Source organism: Athene noctua, chromosome 11, assembly GCF_965140245.1.
Source record: "Athene noctua chromosome 11, bAthNoc1.hap1.1, whole genome shotgun sequence".
Lineage (NCBI taxonomy): Eukaryota > Metazoa > Chordata > Aves > Strigiformes > Strigidae > Athene > Athene noctua.
Window position 1 is genome coordinate 8,930,747 of NC_134047.1, and position 14,627 is coordinate 8,945,373.

Sequence of the window (14,627 nt, forward strand, 5' to 3'; positions counted from 1 at the left end):
CAGTAAAGTATGATCTTTTCAATTGGTATTTTTGTGTGAGGCGTTAAGGATTATATTTAGAAGTTTATAGAGGATTTCTGAATAGGAAACAAGATGCCTAAAAGTGACCTGTGGCAAGTTCACTAAAAAAAACAAACAAAAAAAACCCAGCCAAAACCCACAACAGCACTCAATTTCACACCAGTACCTAGACTATGTAAATCAATTTGATCTGAGCATACGTTGGATTAAACATGGGGGTTTTCTTAGCCAGACCACTGTTTCCTTAGATACATTTATTATCCACATGACTGAAAACCCCCAAAAGATACAAACTGAGCAGAACTTCAATACTGTAAAAGACCTGGATAGCAGATGGACTCATTGAACTACTTTACGTGGTCAACTTTCGCATCTCTCAGAGTTCAAGATGAGGATGTGCCACATCTCCTGGAGATTTCTGTTGGGCTGAAGCTCCTAAATGTGTTGTAATGACACAATGTATACAGCTCTGTTTAAAACAGAAGAATACTTGTCATTAGAGACTTGTCAGAAGCAAAACCCAGATCCTCCAGGTGTTTTCTAGTCAAAGAACTGACAAAGGCTGTCAATTTTCTGTTTGGATCTACTTCCTGTTAATCTCCCTGCATGACTGCATGTAGTCTCACTTCATCTTCAATACTCTAACGAGTCCTTTGATTTTATTAGATGTTCTTATTGATTTTATTTAGTGATTTATATATTACCTATAGTCTTAGTGATTAGGCAGTTTTCTACTGAAGGTAAGACAAATTACAAAGGCAACCCACAATGGGTCACATAAAACAACCACAGCAGTCTCAAAGGAAATATGAATTGCCCAGTTGTGGGAACAACATAACCAATGAAAATATAATGCCACAAAAATGAAACCAATTAGGGTGCTTCACATTATAGATTGAAACCCCAGGATCTAGGAGATTGAGAAGAGTGAACTTCAAAACCAGCTAAATTGGTGAGTTATTTTAATAGCAGACTGGCAACTTGTGTGACACTAGTTGTTGCAACAATAAATTTCTACAGTTCTCAGGCTGTACAATTCCAAGTGGAAACAAGGAGTAGATGCAACAGCATGGGTGTAAGGGCCTGAACCTCCAGCAACCTCTGCCAGCTCTTCATACTGCTTTGAAGACCTGAGTCTAGAAGCTGCCCTCTGAAGCAACATAGAATGAGCAAAATAATTTCCCCAGAAGAACACCAAGTGCTCTAGGAGATATGATAAAATAGTATTTTTGACATCAGAAACTATGTTGTGCTCCAGTTTACAATCCAAGATAAAAAAAAAAAAAAAAAAAAAAAAAAGGAAAAAATATTTATCTTGGATAATTGGTAATTCAGCATGAGTGATCCAAAAGAAGGAAAAAAAAAAGGATTCATCTCATCTCAGATAATTTGGATAATTTGTAGTTCAGCCTGAGCATTACTATACATGATATTAGAGGAATTAGCATTCCATAACAAGTGGATAAATAATTCTTTAGGATCCACCAACTGTTTCACTATTGCTGGTTAAACAGGTTTTCTTTATCTCCCATCTGGACAGTGTCCATACTCTTAACTTTCTTCCAGAGAAGTCATCACTTTTCTTAAGCAGCAATTTTTAAGTATAATTATTATTACATCAACAGGAAAAAGTGTAAAAAAAGGTTTTTATGTATTGTATCAGGTAAACTGGGATGATGGCCTAACAGTTATGTTGAAGTGGAATAAAGGTTATGAATAAAATTCAAATGCAGAACCTGCTCAACATGCTGAGAATTAATGAGCTGGAGGCAACATGCCTACTAGAGTCCAGGAGGAAAAAGATTTCCATGTTTCTCCCAGATTAGGTACAGTCTATACCTTGTGCTCTGCTCTCTGCCAGCAGAAAGAGAACTGTATTATTCAGCTGAAGAGTGTTTGAATTATTCAGCCCTACTTTGACAAAAGGATGGCACAGTCCTGAGTCAAACTCAGTGGCACAGCCCCTGAACTGCTGTGGCCAGGAGATCACAGGGCGATGCCCACCTCTGCCCTGCACTACCACCTACCCCCTGAAAACCACCAGCGGTGCCCAATGGCAGCAACGCTGTGCAAAGCACAACTGATTTAAGTGAATGTGTTAAACGCAATGGGCTTTCATTAACCTGTCAGCCTTTTTATTTCTTTGCTACATGAGAACGTATTGAAAAAACAACCACTATAATCACAAATAAAGCCACAAATATGAAAACAAATAAAAGGTAAAGCAATGCATGCGGGAGATGCTGTTATTCTGGTGCTCCAGTACAAATTCAAACGATAAAGAACAAGAGGAGGCGAGAGGGGTGGGAACCAGCCTGTAACAGTCCTCCTCTTTGTGCTGCTGTCCCCATTAATATTAGCAGCTATTCCTCCAAATTGTGACTCAAGGGGATAATTAAACTATTTCTGCCCCCATTTTTCCCCCAGAGCAGCACTGCTACAACAGTGCCAGCTTCTCCTATTGTAGTGCGGCAGTAGCCCCTTGGGAGAGCTGCATAATGCTGCAGCCCCGGACGCGTGAGATGGACCTTTCAAATATTTTCTGAAGTCAGTAGCATCGCCTGCCACCTTCTATTACAGTTTTCAAACATCAAAGCTGCCCTTATTTCAGCATTTACTCAGCAACCACTGTGGTTTCAGTGAAACTGGGAAGATTAATTAAGTGATAGCAAGTTTGAATGTGGAAGATGAATGATTAAAAGTTCTCAAGGTAAGAGTAGGTACTATCTTTTCAGAAAATGGTACCTACTTATATTGATGAATTTCTTGCTCGGTGGTCTATAATGTCATTTCAAGATGAGAGGCTGGAGTGCTGTAAAAAGAAATTCTCTAAAAACTACTCTGCTGACTTTGTAACACCACTTAAGTAAAAAGTCAGATAATGCAACATCACTCAAAATACTGCCAGACTGATAATATTTTTAACTTATTGAAATGAAAGACATCCGATTTGTCTTGCTGTAAGAATTATCATAGCTATTTAGGAGAAAATAAAAGCATACAGGTTTAAATTATTACGTTTAAGTAATTTTTTCCTACTTATTTTCATTTACAAGCAGATCTGCACTTCTAAAAATTTCATGACTGTTAGACGTGGCTCTGTCCAGTAACTTCTAAACAAATATGTAGAAAGGGAGGGCAGTATAGGCACAAGCAATACAAGCTTTTCCATCCATAGCCTGGTTTTGCATCAGGAGGCTGTACTGAGAAGGAGTAGCATACAGTTATGGTGGTGTAATTCTTATCCCTCCCTGCCCTCCTTGTTGGGCTGCTTGGTGCTAGGTGTGGTTCCATCCACATTCCCCCGAGCCAAACACCAATCTGCGATGATAAGGACTGATAACCTTGGCAAGCCTGGCTCCTGCCCCCCTCCGATTGCTTCGAAAGGGTTATAATGGCCCATCACCTCCTGATGGCCTGGCACACCTGTGCCTGGGATGTGGTCAGATGGAACAATAACAAAGTTGCATGTTCATCAGATTCTTGTGCAACTGCCGGAAGGCACCAGATAGTATTTGACAAAAGTCAATTATCTTGGACCCTATAAACTGCGACCACCAGATCTTCTGGATCGCAGCGGGCCTGTGACCAGCATCTCCCCTGAGCTGAGAGCCTCTGGGGTACCAGAACCCTTAAGGTGTCATGTGCTCTAGACGGAAGGCCAGGGCGAAGTCCACCCACTCAATTTTTGCCCGTTGAGGAATGCCAAGGCATTGCAAGTATTTGCTCTAAACTCGAGAGGGAAATTTTCTTTGAGCTAGCTTCTATTTCACCCGTTCTTTCCCTGTTTATTGGTGTGTGTGTGGGTACGTACCCTTGCCCTTGTTCCTGTGTGTGTTTGTCCCTCTTGTGTTCATTTTACTGCATCCAAATACCTTTATTTCTGTATGTATATGTCTGTTTTGTGTATGTATATATACGTATAAATTAAGGTGCCATTAAGTAAGTTAGAGTGAATCTTGTCATTTTAGAATCTGAATAAGTCGCTTTTCTTTCTGAGTTATTTTGTATTGACAAATTATTGTTAGTTATTAATAAAGCTAGATTATTTTTACTAAATCATTACTGTGTCAATACTTTCATCCGCGACAACAGCGTAGCCACAAGACCATATTTGCTTTGTACTGAGCTAAGGGAGTTGATCTCGAGGAACACACTGATGCAGCGAGGGGTGCCCAGTACAGAGAGCACACAAGAACCAACAGGTGGTATCATTTTGTATCAGGCTAGTGGTCAGGCAAGCTGAGCAGAGAGAACAGGCTCAGTACCCCACTAGTAATGGTTTCTGATGCTAGCTACTTCTTTTGAGTTCCTCAATTTATTAAGTGATTTAAAAACTCTTCCCAGTTTATCCAGTCTATATTTCAATGCAAGTTAACAAGGTCATACCATATACATGTTTACTAGACTCTTCTGAAGAGTGGCAAAATTAACTAATTATTTTTAATTTCAGGAGTTCCTGGGTTTTCTTTTTTTAAATCACTTTCTTCACTATTTACCATAGGGCAATCACAGGTCAAACATACCCAAACACAAACAACCCTCTGCTGTGCAGTATAATGAAACTCAGCTAGGAACCAGTCATCTATGAAACAATCAATAGCACACATGTCTGAAGAAAGCAAGCAGGTTGTAATATCATCTGTATGCCTGACATTTACCAGTGATAACATCAATCCCTAGAAGAAATCTGCTATACCTCTCAATATTATTTTTTAGAATTATCCAAAGAATTAATTATAAGGTTGATTTTGAATAGTGCTTTAAACTGGAAATTAGTCTAGTGTTTAAATTAAGCAGTAGATTGAAATGGCTAAGCATTATTAACCCAAGGGAAAGAGCCACAACTACTGACTATAAAAAAGTTTGTGCTGCTTATCACACTGTCCTGAGACAGGTGACTGATTCTGAGATGCTGAGTGCATGTTAAATTCCTGTGGTATCCTTAGCAGTCAGGGGGGTGATGTTTACGGTCTCTCAAAATAACATCTCTGGTTATTGTAATTAGTAGTTTTCAGCTGTTTCCAGAGACAAGACACTCCGCAAGCCCGTTCAAGCACTCCTTCCCTCAGACATCAGCCACTCTACTGCTCACACAGCTCAGCCCTCAAAGCAACCTCTTGTTTAGCCCCATCATACTGCACAGCAGCAAAAAGGGGTGAGAAAAAGCAAGAAAAAAAAAAAAAAAAGGGTAAGGCAGTGAGAATGAAGTTCTTCAGTGAGCTGTCTTGGACCAAACCCTTCATTTGCCTTTCATGTAAAAAGGGCCATAATTCACATCCTGCCAATTTGGAGATGTCGTGGAGTAAAAATCTGCCTACATGAGGAAAGGATGACTAGAGCAATATCTTTATACCGCATACTTTCCTGTGCAATGCAACCTCAGGCACATAACTCAAGAAAAACTGCTTGAAATTCATGCCTCCCAGAATACTATCTATTGAATGTCTCTTGCCTTGCAGGAAGCTGGAACAATAGGTGAATCAAAGGCAGCAGGAAAATCAGAAAAATCACCCTGTCAGGGGGCAGAGAATGGGAGCTGAGAGGCAAGTACCAGAAATAGCCAGAAAATTGATATTATTTCTGTAAAAAGAAAAATTTGAAGGTTTTGCTGGGGGGGGAGAAACAGAGTGGAAAAAGAAATCCCAGACCAGAGCACTTTGCCACTCTGAAACATCACTAAGGTATTTCAAGTCTAAAAATGTGCTCTATCAGTCAGGCTGAATTTTATTACTTATACAAATATGTTGGGATGTTATAGTCAAACTAAACTATTGATTTATCACAGAAATGTAAAGCACAATGTATTTACCCAAGAAATTTTTGAAGAACTTTTTATTTTTAAGCAAATGACATACATGTATCCAAAAGCTCTACCATCCCATGATGCTCTCAGCAAACGCATTCTCCAATTGATTCTAGATGCAGAGTGAATTTGCTTTACAAAGGGATGCTCAGGTCCCACAGAGCTGCAAGGTTGCCTCCCATCCTCAATTCCTGTACAGCTGCAACCCATTTTCAGAATGGAGAGGAGGCCAAAAGAGCAATTTCTGGCTATTTTCCCCTACTCAAATTCTACAGAGAAAGATTAGCAAACAAACTGTCTCTATCGCTCAGGTACAGTCTATGATGATAATCTTTATTGCATTAAGGGAAAGCTAACAGCATTATAGGTGGTTAAGTCAAGAACCGAAGTACTACAAAATATCAGAGGTTGTCACTTTTAGCTTAGCTCACCCTCCTTGGGACATATAACAATATATTATGATTGAAGCATGTTTAGTTTATCATTTACTGTCCCAGAAAGACTATTTCCCTAGTCAGATCATGAAGTAGTGTAGGATCAGCAAAAGCTACCCACCAAACTAACAAGTACTATGTGGACTGAGGTTTTTTTCAGAAACCAAATCCAGACATGTTTCTGAGAGAGCACAAAAGCACTGTTTGGCAGAGGTGATATTTAGCTGCCAGATTCCAATGTCTCCTCCAAAGTACACAGGAAATAATTTCACAGGGAAGTACTTACTTAACACAGAGTTTTAGTATCTCCTGATTTTTTTTCCAGTAATGGATAAAATGTTTTTATTAAATGCTCATTAAATGGGAATACCCAAGTGCCGCAAATATCCAGCCAAGAGACTGTCAAACAGAATGATTTATATCCATCAAAGCTATGATGGACTGAGAGCAGGACCTTTAAGTGAAAAATGTTAGACACCCTCAACTGTGAGCATGCTACCTATATTGCCTGTTTTCCCCTCACATTTAGCCACTGTAAACACTTCCTTTACAAACTAGAAAGGCTGATCTGTAAATGAGTCTTGATTTTCTCTTAGGAGCTGGATGCATGAATACAATCCCCATTTAGAGAGAGCTGTGTGTACACGTTTGAGGCCAATCTGTGTGTGTAAGCACTGGGCGCTCTGACCACAGCGGGCAGGGCAGACCCACGGGACCCTCCCCGGCTCCCTGCGTGCCCGGCTCTGCATGCAGGGCCCACGGGCTGCGCACAGTTAGAGTGGGCACACCCACAATAAGGATGTTGGCTTGATATACCAGATGCCACTCAATCAAAGCATTTACATTAAGAAGCCTAATTAGCAATTTATATTACATAGGGACAATAACATTTTTAATGCATTGAACATACCTAGTTGGAATACTAGTAAGAACTGCTACACAAAGCACTGTGCCTCATGTGAGCAAAAATTACAACACCTAAATAAATGAATACCAAAATAGGAGATGGACACTGTTGCCAGATCAGCCCGATACTTGCATATCTAATAACAGCATAGGTGGGAGAACCATGCAGTTGAGGTACAACATAAAGCAGGAGAGCTGTACTTGCAATTATAATAGGGTAACAAGGCTGTAACTCTAGAACATTTACACTTCATATAAATCAGCTCCTCAGGTAGCCCTTAGCTGTAAAAGCATCAGTTGGTCAAACCACTGTCCTCAAACTGCCACTGTTTTTCCAAATAATTTCAATGTGCATCTGGACACTCATGTCACCACCTAAAGAGCCACTCAGTCAACCAGAAAGCAAAAGGCTGGAGAAATACTTGGCAAGTTTGTTGGTTTCCAAATAAATAAAAAAAAAAAAACACAAACACATGTTTGCATTTTTCTGTGGTCATAACTCTTTCATACTCACCGTACAGTAAACATTTGGGAAAAAAAATTCGACAAAGTTACAGGTCAAAATATTTAGTTTCACTTACAAATAGGAATGTATTTGTAAAAAAGTGCATCTGGTCCGGGTTAGCAGGAGTCTCCAAGCCTTTTTCACATTTGGTTTAAACATTATTCTACAAAGGTCTTTAAAACAGACTCCTAAAGCAGAAAGCGTTCATCAGGGTTGATTGGTGCTTTATGCAGTTTGTTACTTTCTCCCGAGTTTCAGACAAATTCTTCTCTACTGAGTTTTATCACAGTTTCCTGATAACTTAAATTCTTAATACCCACTCAGTTATCCAGTCTCCACAGTACTTTACATTAATAATGAATCCTAACCAGAGGATAGTGAAATGTTGGTGCTATCTCGTGGGCTGATGAAAACAAAGGACACCATCAACTCTGTAGGAACTGTGCTGAATTACACCATCTCCTTTAGCACACAGAACTGAATTATTTGTCTGCGATGACAAAGGGAGTTCATTAGGTGAGCTTTGCCAAACCCTGATGGAGAAATTTAAGAGATTACTGCCCTTGTCTGTTTGCCTGACTCCACCCTATAATTGATGGCAGTTTGAACTAATACACCCTTGTATGAGCTGGTCCACATTCACTTCTGTCACACCTGCAAAGTGGGTGGTCACTGCAGCTGCGGGATTAGGCAGGGAGCAGAGGACCCTGACCTCCTGGCTCACCCTCAGGTTAATGGGCAGAATCCACCTGCCACAACTTTCTGCACCACCAGAAGTTATCCTGGCTCCTAACACCCAGCTCAACTCATCCCATCTCTTGAACATCTTGTGGGGTAAATCCTAACCCACGTGAAACCAGGGAGATGTTTAGGGGCTTTTAAATGATACCATAGCCTCACTTTTGTAATATTAACAGATAATTCAGAATAGAATATATTTTCTATTGTTCTAGCAAGTCATTCGATGCATTATTATTTATAGGAGGAGTCTAGGATACAATGCACAATAAAACCAAAGCAATTAAGAACAAATCTGTACACCCCTTTAGATAGTCGGTCTGTGTATTTTTAAAGTTGTAAGAAGAGTAAAATAACAGGCTGCAGACAAGGGCCTATCCTTGCAACAGGATACATAACCATTCATAAAGGTGGATAGAAAAAACAAAGTTCAACAGAAGTATGTAAATATATAGTAGCTATGCTAAAATAAAGCAGAAACTTCCTAACACTCTCCATGTGTTTAGTTTTATTTAACCATAAAGTAAGTAAATGCAACATTAAATGGAGATACTTAGGCAAAGAAGATGTCACGTCTGGTAACAAGCCATTCTACTCAGGGTAAAAAGCAGCACCTCCACTTCCCATTATCTTAACTTCCTTAATTCTGTTATTTATAATCACAAACATAACCTAACCAACTTTTATATCATTCTTAAATCAAAGGGCTCTTCCTTACCCAAAGATAGATATTTCAAGAGTGAAAGATACATATCTGAAAAGAAAGTCAAATCAGCTTATAGGAACACAAGGGACAAGCCCATCCATGTGCAACACTCTCAGTATTAGAGTGGCCCATAGAACCATTCCAGTACCCTACTTGTTCCTCTCCCAGCTTTAAAATTCACGTTACAGGAGCAAAACCACTCACAAGCCACTCCTCAGATTAGGTCTCAGGGCAGGTTTGGAGAAACACTCGACACAGCTCCCTACCCTTGCTGCCCATGTCCAGGGCACACACACAGTAGTATGCCTGGCACCTCTTCAGGTGCATCATCCCCTGCAGCTAGGGCTGTTTCTTGCATTGATTATTCAAAGACACAATGAGAGAAACCACCATGTCTTCTGCTGAGGTTACTCTATTTTAAAGCACTGCAATGAGTTGCCTGTTGGTTTGAAGTCAGCAACATCTGCCACTGCCTGTCTCAGAAGGCATGCTGGCAGGTACTGATCTAAAACACATAGCAGGAAAATACAGACTAAAGCACATACATAGAATCAGCAGCCTTCAGCTTTACTCTAGATATCTTTTTCTCCTCATTCAGTCTTCATACCTGTGTTCAATGCTCCCCAGAGATCTCCTTGAGACACTCAGTGTGTGACTAAGAACTTGTTTCCACAAGCTTATCATTAACAAGGCCTACACCTTCAGCAATACATCCACCTTGCTTTAGCCAGCCCAGCTGCACTAAAGGAATAACCTTTACAAAGCTTGCCCTCCCTCCACCACACTTCAGCCAAGTCATTTGTATTATGCCTTGCACATAATCGTCATCTCATTATTTGCCTGCACTTGTGCATAGACACCCACCCTTTTATGGGCTGGCCACCATAATTCAAGTTCAATAAACTCACATTTTGGGAAATGTGAGCCTAATTATTCCTATTGTTTTTAATTTGCCAAGAAAAACCTGACAGTTTTAGAGGGAGAGAGTGAGAAAGAAGTGTTTTAAACTAATGGCAATAAAGGGAACAACAAACAAATATCCTAGCCTTCAGGAATGCAGACTGAAAACTCATTAAAGGCATAGAAGGATGGAAAGCCCATCATAATCATCCAAAATCTTTCCATTTACTGGAGTAGTCCTGAATTAGGCCTTTGGAAATTAGGCTCACATATGCAACTGAATAGGCCATTGTGTGCACTGTCTTCTACAAAGTACTCTGAGTAATCTCTATTAATTCTACTTTAATAACAAGCTGGCAGTAAAGGTGCTGATACTAATTGCTGAGCATTTCTTTGCTAAAATCAATCCTTAACACTGACCACAATAAATGAGTTAGGCTTTTATATAAAATTCATACTTAAAATAGCTATGAATCTTCCTAATGTGTCATTTGACATTTGTTATTACTTGGCTGTGGACTGGCTTTGAATATTTTATGAAATATTTATGGCAGAAGGGGATATGGGATTCATAAGAGCAAGACACATACAATATGTTGAAGATTAGTGACAATTACCACAAGGGTAAAATTAATATAATCAACCATCACTTTCTTATAAAAAAATACAGATTTAATTGGTGGCAGGTGGATATTTCTTCCATTTTAAAAACCTCGCTTTGTTGGGACTGATTTGCATATTTTTCTTCACTTTTATAAGATTAAATAAAATTCTGTTTAAATGTGAACTGTGGCTAATTAACTCCTGGTAAACAGAGAAATGTTACATTCTCTTTAAAGAAATATTTTGTAAATTCCCTTTTCATCCCAAATGATTTCTCTTAAGAGAATAATAATAAAGTGCATTGTATCCAGCTAATGTGCAACAGATTGTGAGCAGGTAAATGCGGAATTTAGGCAAAAAAAATGTTGTTTGTTTTGTTGTCCTTTCTGGAATGTGGATTGAATTCAGAATCTTAAATTAAAAATTATTGCAAATGTTTCATGATTAAAAAAGCAGTGTTTATAACTTGGTCCCTTGTAGTTCTCTCCAGTGATAATGCCAAATCCCATTTTAGAGAAAGAAACACTGAGTGAGGGGTCAGCAGCTCTTACTGCATTCGGTGTCTCCAAAGTGATCTGTACTTGGGACTTCTCTAAGTATCCTCTGTATTGGCTTCTGACATGTAGAAACAGATCCTTTCCCGGGTGAGTACCATAAAAGACCCTGTGCAATGGCTGTGTCTTGCCCAGCTCCAGCAGCTTGAACCCTGTGAGCCAAACTACAGCAACTTTCATTTAGTATGGAAGAAATGATTAAGCAGTCATTTGGTGAAAAGATTTTTCAGACTGAATGGAAATTCATATGCTTTATTTGTGCAAGGCTTCAGACAACATACACGTTGTGAAAAGATTTTACTTCTAGATTTATATATGCTGCTAGTGCAGAGGCAGTGAAAATAAGTCAAAATCTGCTCTCATGTACATTGCTGCACCATCCACTGAAGTCATATATTTAACGAAGAGCTGGAGTTTGCCTTGCATAGCAAATCTGTAGTCAGAATTACGCAACAAGATTTTCAAGGGACAGCCAAAGGACCACTAAATACATTATTCCAGTCAGGGCTAAAAACCTTCACTTTCAGACATGTATGGATAGGACTACCTGAAATGCCTTACATTTTTAGTCCCTTCTAACTGGACTAAAGAAAGCAACACAGTGACAACAAAACTAGCATATAATTGCATTACCATAATTCACTCAACAGTCACAATCCAACATAACTGTTGAGCAGGTATTTCTTTATTAGCAGGGCTGGGGTCGTCCTGGGGATTCTCCCTCATAAGGGCTTCCAAGAACTAGCAAGGGACATCAGTTTACATACACACAAATTACACACATTCATTAGATTTCCTAGAAAAGGGTGTCTTACAATAATATGTTCCCAGAATTCATTTACATAGTTCAAGCATGCATGGTGAAAATCAACTGAGGGTCTTCGGTGGTTGAGGGACGAAGTACCTGGTCCTCTTGACCGTGTTTGCTAGTTGACCTTTCCAGAGCATGCGTTGTGAAGACAAGTCCAGGTGTCCTCTTCCTAAATCAGCAAGATCATCCTCCCTAGATAGTATCTCTGTGTCCTTTTGTTCGAGTTCCCCTCATCTTAGTTTGCCCAAGTGCCCACTGAGGGCTTTGAGTCGGCCACCAGTGAGTTATACAGGGAGCGTTTTACTTTTGTCTAAACAGACAAAGAGGGCATGGGAAGACAGTTGAGGAGTCCTGGGGAAACAAACACAGCAAAACTTTAATGCATCACAGTTTAGTCTTAATCAGAAATTCATTGGTTTGAGCCCTTTCAACATAATTAATAAATGAAAACAAAAGGCATGCTGCTAGGCTGACCTGGGATTAATACTCCCATGGAGCTTTAAACTTCTATTTTCTGTGCTATACACCTTTCCCTGCCAGAAGATTAGCATCTTTAGGACCATATTTATTTATATGTATCAAATATTTATTTACTTTTTTAACAATAAGATTCAAAGCTATTTAATACCAAGTTTCCCTCGCCCACCAAAACAGTGTTTCCCATGCAAATGCTTGTACCTCTGTGATTTTGTTCACTTGAAATCTCTAGGGGTTAGGTGCTTTGAAACCTAATGGGATTATGGTATGAACACAGCAATGTATTCTGCATAATAACAGCTTAAGACATTTTGTTGTTTTTATCTAGCAGCAGACCTAAACAGCTCTCTTTTGAGGAAAAAAAAAAAAAAAAAGTGTACATATATATATTTAAGCAGATAATACCTGTTCCTTTGGAGACTGTCAGTTCTTCTCCAAGTGCATACATACAATTTCTATTAGCATTTAAAGGAACATGAAGCAAGGAGAGCTCTCTGAGCATTTCTTTGGCTGTTGTGAATATCCTGGCTGCAGAAATGTTAATGTTTTTATGTATTACCTCCATCTGCTTCAATCCTGTTAAATTTAGGTGTGCTATTTATAAATATGAATATGTTTGAGTTAGTATATGTTTTGCCTGTTATTTAGGCACTATTCATTTTCTTCCAGAAAGCACAGCTGTCGTTGCTCTCATTAGCAAAGGGTACTTTTTACTTACTTTTTGAATTATAATATTGATTTTTCCCCCAGCACTGCTGTTTAGTATAGTGTGTATTGTTAAATGACTCAACAAGTTTAAACCCTTGAAAATGGGGTTTGTAATGGAAGTGCTGGCACACCTTTAAACCATCATAAGCTGTGATGCTGCGCTAAATGAATTGAGCCACACTGACCACCCCCCACAGAACTGAAGGCCCAAATGCCTTGAAATATAATTTCAGCAACACAGTTATGTGGTGATACACTGCTTCGATTCAAAATAAATTCTGTGAAATTCAAATGAGCCATTGGGAAGAATAACTACAGCTGAGGTGCTGGAAATGTCTCACAAATCAATCATTCCAGGTGTGAACAGAATTTCCAGGTTGGTTTCCTATATATTTTATTTTTGTGGTTTCTTTGAAGTTGAAATCTCCTTTTATTTGTAACATCCTTGCCCTTGAGTCTTTCTTCTTTTCTAAATATTCACTCATTCCCCATAAACTCTTTATTCTGTTCTATTTTCCAGTCATACCTCTCTTGATGTGCTTTTCAAAGGCAGATTGTACTGAGGCCCATCTGGATGCACATTACACTTTTAGCTTTGTCTCCACTTACCCCCTATGGGCAGTCGAGTCGCTGGAGTCTCTCTGGATCTTGCTTAACTAGCATTTAGGACAGAAATACCCTCATGGAACTAAAAGTTACATGGGCTATGGGTTACTGTCAGGCCATGCCCACACCTGTCCTGCATTACCCCAATATCTCATACCTCACATAAAAGCATTCACCTGAGCAGGTACAGCAAATTAGCTGATTGCTGCTGTGTCATACATCAACTCATCCTAAAATAACATCTTCCTGTACCCTTTCCTTCAGAAGAACCCATTTCTGCCGACCTCATGGTCAGTGTAATATTTTAGTATTAGTGTGATTATCTTCCCTTTAATAAGCACTATAACAGAATTTTGTTCTATGGAAGATATATAAACATCATACGTACTGGCTGAGGCCTTTTCTTAAGGACAAAAAAATACAATCCAGGAAGCCTCAGACACATTCTGTCTTCACTAATACTCATATATTAGAACAAATAAATGTGGATTTTTGGATTATATCCAATCGAAATATCACATCAACCTGTGGTTTCCTTTTAAATGATTAAATATTGTGCCAAAATAATTTTAGTGCTGCTATTTAGGGGGAAAGCATGATGAGAAAACCAGATAAAATATATGCATTGGTAGGCTATGCAGCAGACTGCAATGGAGGCACCTTGCTCTTCATTGCATTCCCTTCCCTGCTGCAGGATACTCCAAAAATGTTGGTGGGCAAACATGCGGAGGAAGAGTGCCTGGCCGGTGAGGTCTCCGGGAGGGAGAAGGTGTTTTACAGCCATGCTCTGGGCTGCAGCCCATCCATGGCTGGGAGACGGCCCAAAGCCCCTCCTGCGCAGCGCTGAGCACG